The sequence below is a fragment of the Schistocerca americana genome, chromosome 5, assembly GCF_021461395.2.
Source record: "Schistocerca americana isolate TAMUIC-IGC-003095 chromosome 5, iqSchAmer2.1, whole genome shotgun sequence".
NCBI lineage: Eukaryota > Metazoa > Arthropoda > Insecta > Orthoptera > Acrididae > Schistocerca > Schistocerca americana.
In genome coordinates, this window is record NC_060123.1 from 363872887 (window position 1) to 363881123 (window position 8237).

At 39.5% G+C, this 8237-nt stretch overlaps 1 non-coding gene across 1 annotated transcript; it reads right to left on the reverse strand.

Moving 5' to 3' along the window:
- Nucleotides 1-4215: 4215 nt before the first annotated feature.
- On the reverse strand, nucleotides 4216-4287 carry Trnap-cgg. Its single transcript has one exon. It is a non-coding gene; the product is annotated as a tRNA-Pro (tRNA).
- Nucleotides 4288-8237: the final 3950 nt, after the last annotated feature.

Below are 8237 nucleotides of genomic sequence, written 5' to 3' on the forward strand. Positions count from 1 at the left end.
TGGAAAGAGTTCAGAGGCTACCAAACAATTGAGTAGAGTAATACCTTAAGTGGCTTCAGTATTTCATTACAGCAAAATCTCTGCAATATGCTCTTTAAATCACAGATTGCTCTCACAGATAATGTATACTGTTTTTACACAAGTTTTTTACACTGTGTTTCCAAGCTAAAATAAGTTTTCCGCATGGACCCTTAAGAAACATGTTACCAGAGGATTACTATATATTAAATAATGCCTTTTAAAATTCAAATGGCATTTTAAGTTTTATTATCTGTCTGTTGTTTGTTGATTTTATTAATTATCTGAAGGTGTAATGTTTGGTCTAATCTGCTTCTGAATACTTTATTTTTATTCTTTTGACATGAATTATTTTAGTGTTCCAGCATTTTTAAATACCTCCATATAAGAAATGTTAAAACAGAGCAATTGGAAACAGATCAGATTAAACAAAGCAATAGTACCATTCAGTTGTGGAATGTTGAATAAGCTTCCACATGATTATTCACAGTTGTTCACATCACTGTGAACTTGATGGACTGACTTCCCTATTAAAATGCACCAGTAAAGCATCATGCATAGTGTTATCTTCACTCAGTAGTGCAGGTGAACTATGCTGCCTCATAAAATACAAGGTTAGTATTGCACCTGACTATACACAGCTGAATTTCCATGGGAAATAAAATCCAATGAGGTAATAGCAAACGTGGAATAATATGCAGTGTGATGTTTACATCACGACAGTTCTTATAATGAACAGACAATAGTTTTTGATGTTTTACACAAACTAGGTGTCACCATCAATAATGGTAAGTGTCAGCTGAGACAGCCTCAGGTTGAGTTCCTCAGACTTTTAGTTTGTCATGACAGCATATTGTCTGCATCGCAATGTGCCAAAGCAGTTGTCACCTACTGCAGCCATAGATATTTCATAAATCACACCAATTTCTTGACACGATACAATTTTTTAATGTAGACATGCCATCCAGGCACCTCTTACAAATGCATTAGCAGGGAAGTATGCTCACAGCACAACGAATATTAAGCTCACATTCTCTAGTGACCAGCTACAAAATGATGTAACCACTTTTTTTAAGAACTGATCTGTATTTAATGTTTCTCAAAAACCACAATAACATCAAATGAACAGATCTCTCATTTACAATATCCCCATAGCCAGTCTAGACATGATAGTCATCAGATGACAGATAGTAAGTAAGTAAGAGATTACATAATATAGCTTCATTTGTTCTAGGGCTAGACCATTGCCATCAGGCCTCTTTTTCTCTGGAAACCACAGCATCCACAAAGTGTGATTGAAAAGTGGACACAAATTCTCCAGCTTAAGGAAAGACACTCATTCATTGTTGCATCATGTGAATATATTGTGCTCCCATTTCACCCTCCATACCTGTACATAAATCCAAAAAATGCACAGACAGTGGGTTGTCCTTCCTACACAACTAATTAAAATCATAAAGTAAGTTTTCCGAACAGCCACAAGTTACACTCTGTGTTTTTATATAGTGGTTTTGCTCTGCAAATAAGCAAAGGTGGCATCAGAACATACACTGTAAAAGATACAAACTGAGATAATATGGAAAACTTGCATTGACATTACATAAAGTACATATTCTACTTCCAGTATTGTGACTTACATTTAAAGTTGGCTGACAGAATTAAAGATTGCATTTAAAGTTGTCAGATAGCTCTAAAAAAGATTAAACTGGTTGTACTATCATACTTAAACCTACATTTAAAGTGCATTAGTAAATGATGACATTGACAACACCAAAGATTAAATTGACTGTACAATGCACTTGTAACACACATGGAATAGTGTATCCAAAGATAATTTACAACTACACAAAATGAAATTTACATTTTAGTTGCCTCTTTTATGGGCATTTGCATAGACATCTCATATCTTTACATATCTTTTTATCTTTCACAAAATATGAGTACATATGTAAAAATTAAAATATCTTTCAAAATTCATTATAAAAAAAAACATATTTATAAAAGTCTACCAAAATCCATTCAAAACTATTGTTTTTAAAAAATTTTCTGTTAGGATAATATGACAGGTATATTTTGGTTGCTTGTTTTTTTGAAAGATAAGCACATACGTAAAGATATGAGATAGCTATACAAAGGCCAATAAAAGAGGTGATCAAAATGTAAATTTTGTTTTCTATAGTTGTAAATTATCTTTGGATGCACTGTACCATGGATGTTACGACTACTGTTGTAAAGTCAGTTTAATCTCTGGCACTGTCAATGTCAACATTTACTACTGTACTTCAAATTTTCTTTAAATGTAAGTTTAAGTACTATTGTACAGCCAGTTTAATCTTTAGGGCTGTCAGACAACCTTAAACGCAATCTTTAATGCTGTCAGCCAACTTTAAATGTAAGTCATCATACTGGAAGTAGAATATGTACTTTATATAATGTCAATGCAAGTTTTCTGTATTATCTCAATTTGTATCATTTACAGTATATATTCTGATGATGCTCTTGTTAATTTGAAGAGCAAAACTGGTAAATAAAAAATACAAAGCATGACTTGTGGCTGTTATCAAAAACTTAAGTTTTAGCAGTCACTCCCCCTGCAGGTAATGGCTGCTCTTACTAAATTAAAATCATTTCTCCACAAACATCTTTCATCAGTACAGCAAGAAGAAGTGAGACATGTGGTTATATGACATAACAACATTACCATTGCACTGCACAACAACACAGTGGGATTGTGCATGAAATGCCATGATATTACTGGCTCTTCAATACAAGTACTATGTTATGTTTCACCAATCTGCCTTCATCCACTAGTATCATTCGCCATGAGGCAAGCTATTTTTGATAACGTAATGGGCTATCACACCCTGGGATCTGAGCAACAATGAAGCTTGTCACAGACCATTCTGTATGGCCAAATGCCAAGGAAGACTGTAAATCTTGGATGCAATCTTGTAATGCCTGCCATGCTCTAAAACAGGATGCCATGCACAACCTAAACAAGGCCATTTTTCTATCCCCAAGGGCCATTTTCAGCAAGCCCACTTAGACCTTATTGGACCTCTCCTTGATTTAAATGCTTACCAATATATTCTGTCAGTGATCAACAGAGTAGTGCTGGGTCACGGCTATACTACTTCCGAACATCACTGTCGAGAACTCTGCAAATGCATTTAACAATCTATGGATTTCCCTATTTGGCTGCCCTGCTGCAATAATGAGAGATCACGGTAGGAAATTCATGTCAGCACTTTTTCCTGAACTCTTGTTGCTAATGCAGTATTCATCTTCCAAACAACTGCTTACCATCCACAAAAGAATGGACTGGTAGAGTGCTGGCATCATACGCTTAAATCAGGTCTCATTTGTCATGGAGGGTTATGCACAGACTCCCTGCCATAGGTTGTTTTAGGTGCACGTTCAACTTATAAAGAACTCCACACATCTCTGATGGAAATCCTTTATAAGGAACCATTCATTCTTCTGACAGACTTCACAGAACTGTCCTAATTGCCTGCAGATAGAGAAGTACAGCAGCTCATCCAGAGAGTCACACAACACATCGTGCACCTTAAGATTCTGATCCTGCAGGTGCATGACTCTCAGAAAATCTTCATCCATAAAGTTCTGCAGTACTGGACCCACATCACGCTTCAAGATAATACTGTCTAATTGGCATTACGCCCACCCTACTCTGGTCCACATAAAGTGATTAGATGAAGTGACAACACCTTTGACATTTTACTGCATGGAAACATGACTACATTTAAGGTCAACAGACTCAAATCAACATGGACCATGGACGCCGAGCCCAGGCACCGTGCCGCTAACGAGGCGATTGCTTTTGGTGACATCTTTTGCAATAACGACTGCGCGAATCGACGGTATCTCGTAAGGAAGGAAAGAGCAGCAGCAGCTGCCGCCGAGCCCAGGCACCGTGCCTAACACGCAGAAGGTCCCCGGCTCGATTGCGGGCGGAAACCCGTTTTCGTCCCACTCAGCAAGACACTTGCTACGATCTCTACTGTGACCATTTAAATCAACTTCAAACGTTCCATCAGCAGGGTGCACATGGCTCAAATGAAACATGAAACGGTTTCAGAACTGGTTGTCGGATTTTAGCGCTGACTTGGAGGCCTGGAAATGCGCGAAACAGCCGCCGCCATGCGATTTGTTACCACACCGTTGTACAAAACGCAAGGGCTCGTCCGGGATTTGAACCCGGGACCTCCTGCACCCGAAGCAGGAATCATACCCCTAGACCAACGAGCCTACTCGTTCCGAAAACGCACTGCATGTGAATGACGCCACCTTTGATGGTCTCACAATGTAGGGCTGCAGCTCAGCCAGCGTTCTCCCTGTCTGTCGCGGTTGGATTGTTTCCATCGACGTCTTTTACTACAGGAACTTCACGAATCGGAGGGAGCTCATAGCCGATGCCCTTGCTAACACAGAAGACAAACTGTTGCTATTACGAGTCTCCGGGTGGTACATGAAAAGAACCGTCGTTTCCGTGGTGTAGCGGTTATGTCTGGAAGTAACATGAACCACACCAACAACATTCTGCACAGTGAGGGGAGGGAAGAGGGGGGGGGGGGGGGGGCGTCCTCTCTGGTGACTTAGCAGCAATTGTGTGATGTATGAGGAAACTCTTTGGCCTGTGCAATGGCTCTGCTGCAGGACAATTTTTGAACCAGTCTCCACTGAGCACGTTCTCTGATGTATCTCCACCCAGTACCGGTAGGTAATAAGGCATAGATTCATGGTATTCATGATCTTCACTATTTAACTCAAAGAATGCCCCCCTACATCTGCTCTAAAGAGTCATGAAAAAATAACTACGCATATTAAAGCGATATACAAATAGAAAAATAGTAATTATGAATGTGAAAACCTGAGAAGGAAGCCAAGCTGCAGGACATGCTCTTGCTGATTTCTCCAGGCTGACACTGCCCTTGATAAAGAAGTCAAGTTGCATTTGACTAACTATCCCATCACTCTGTTGTAGTTTTGTTGTCATTTGAAATGAGAAAAGCAGTTTATGTTTCTCAAAAATACCTGGAAGTGAGATAGTCTTGTAGCTAAAATGTTAGACTGAGCAAATATTGAACAAAATTAAAAAGTAAAAAGAGCATTAACTGTCACACACTATGTAATTGTATTTATACATTATCTTAAGCATCATGACATGTGATCTTCATGCATATGAAGCTCCTTGTATTAATAATGGGAATTCATTTATGTAAAGCTCCTTATATTGAAATATTTAGTATGGTGTTCTCAGTCTTCTTTTACAGTTAACTATATGGACTAGAACATGACATGAGAGTGTCAGAACTGGTCATTTTGTGAGCTTAAACTATAACTAGTGCAAATAAAGGGAAAAATATATTCAAAATATGGTTATATTTTAATAAAAAATAGATGAATTTGAATTACAAGTTAAGACAAAGTATTTTATTTTAAGACATTTAACCCATACAAATATAAAAGAAGATATCTTCATGATCTGGATTCAGCAGCAAGCCACTCTATCTTCACTCCTGGGCACAAATATCATCATCAGTATCAGAAAACGGAAAAGGGAGCTACCTCAGAAAGACAGTTAACATGTTACATGGCCTATCAGAAAAATAATTGTGCCAGCTACATACAGATCAGTGTACAGAACCCCTGATTCATCTGAAATACCACTAGTTATATTGAGCACTGGCTGTACAATGCATCAACACATGGGCAGCCACCATACTTCCAGACTTGGTTGTGGACTCAACAGTTAGCAAGCAGATCAGCAGTTTGGAATTACCATGCGCCTTCAAGATGTGTAGCAACCAAGCCTAACTTCTCTCTATGGCTTACTGAGACAGGTCATTACATGTCAGAATGAAAATTTTAACATTAAACAGTTGTACAAAGATTTCATAAAGACTCAAAGATCAATTTTTCACATTTATTATGTCACTGGCATAGAGCATCAGCGTGCTTATTACTTCCTTCTATAAAGTTTATTTCATGTATAGTTCAGATAAACCATTTTTATCATACTAGTTTTGACTGTGTTGACAGTATCAATAGTCCATAAATAATTCTTCACCATTAGTTTCACCAAACGAAACAACATCCCACTGACGCTCACTCAGAAGTACTGTACAAGCCTCAAGGAAATGTCTCCTTGCATGCTTTGACACAGCCCATAGCCAAGAAATGTTTACAAGCTATTGATATTGCCTAGAGTGTCAAAACTAATAGAGACACTAAGCAATCGATTTATGGATTGCCCCAAATAAACTTCATAGCCATGGATAAGTTTACGTTGACTGTGCCATATTCAGATAAACGCTGTCCATGTAAGATACAAGGTACTACCCAAAATATCCAAGAATTTCATTGTAGCAGTCAAACCAATAGCAGTATGATATTCTGCTGCTAGATATATCAAGATATGCATCCTATCTACTGTAGCACAGACTTGTGTCATCTGTGGCACATGCAGATGTGATTGGTTGGTTTGGAGTATAAAGGAACCAAAGTACAGAGTCAGCAGTTCCTTTTTCTTCATGCTAACAAGGTTTGAGCTATAACAAATCGCAAAAGGAGTTGGGGAAAGGAAAAGGGCAGAAAAATAACAGGGAACCACATGGAAAGAGAAAATGAAAGAAGCTCACCAAAAGGGAGTTAAAAACAATCCCAAAAGGAGTTGGGGAAAGTAAAAGGCATAAAACTAAATTTGAATCACACTGAAAGACAAAATGACAGAAGCTAACAGAAATGGGAAAATGTACACTAGAAAGAAAAGAAGTGGAAGGGGTTAAAATGTAGCAGATGGCCAATGCTTGTTGATCACAAGAATAAAAAAGGATGAGCCAGCCACTCTGCAACACACTAAAATCTCCAGCCTAAAGGAGAATGCAAGATAAATACACATAGGAACAACAAGAATACCAAGGCAAACAATTAGCAAAGAAAGAGGAAGAGTTAAAATGGAGGGATGTTGGAAGCCTGGGAGAGAAGGCCAGATGCAAACCCTTAGATTGTGTGATAAAAAAAACCCTTACAAACAAAATGTAAAACAACATCAGCTGTTGAGGCATTGTCACCCAAAACCAGAAGGAGGGTGCTGGGAAGGTCACAAGTCCATCACAGAGCAGCTAAAATTGGGCAGACCAACAAGATGTGGATGACAGTCATGTGGGAGCCACAGCAGCACCAAGGTAGGTCCAGGTGACAGAGGAGGTGACCACGTGTTAGCCAAGTATGGCCGATGGGGAGCCAGCAAAGACAATGGAGTTCTTGTGAGTGGCTTGCGTGGATGACCACCACACATTTGTTGTCTCCTTGATAACACATAGTTTATTTGGCGTATTGAGGGTGTGCCATTTATTATCCCAGATCATGAAAACTTTGTGGTGGATGATCGATTGAAGATCAGTCTCAAGCAGGCCAATCTCCAGAGTTGGTTTACTGGTAGCCCGTTTGGCCAGGTGGTCAAACAGGTTCATTGCCTGGTATCCTGACATGTCCTGGGGTACAAATGAATGTCACTGAACATCCACTGTTGCTGAAGGTATTAAGAGATTCCTGGATAGTCAGTAGCAAAGGATGGAGAGGGAAGCACTGGTTGAGGAGTCACTACAGATGACTGAACGAAGTCACTACTGATGATGAAGGTCTCCATGGCACAGGAGCACATACACTCAAGAGCATGATATATGGATACCAACTCTGCAGTGAAAACACTCAACCAGCCAGCAATGAGAGCTGTTCAGTATGTCCAATGTGAGCGTAAGTGGAGCCCACAAGACTATCAACCATCGATCCATTGGTGTAGACTATTTCTGAGCTCTGAAACTCACCAAGAATAGAGAAAAATTGCTAGTGGAGGGCCTGAGCTGGAACTGAGCCTTTTGGGTCTTGCAATAGGTCAAGACAAGGCTGTGGCTGAGACATGGACCATGGAGGTGTACAGAAGTTGACCCACAGGAAAGGCGGTAGAAGGAAAATATCAAGTTCAGTAAGAAGTGAATGGACACAGACTGCAGGGGGATGCCCTGTTCTGGGCCGCCATTGTGGGAGATGGATCACCATGTTAGGAAAGACAGTTATTTGGATGGTGAGGGGAGCTATGAATGTGGGTGATATAATTTGCAAGCAGCAGTTTCTGCCGGAAATGCAATGGAGGAACGCCAGCTTCCATGAGAAGGCTGTTCAGTGGGCTCATTCAG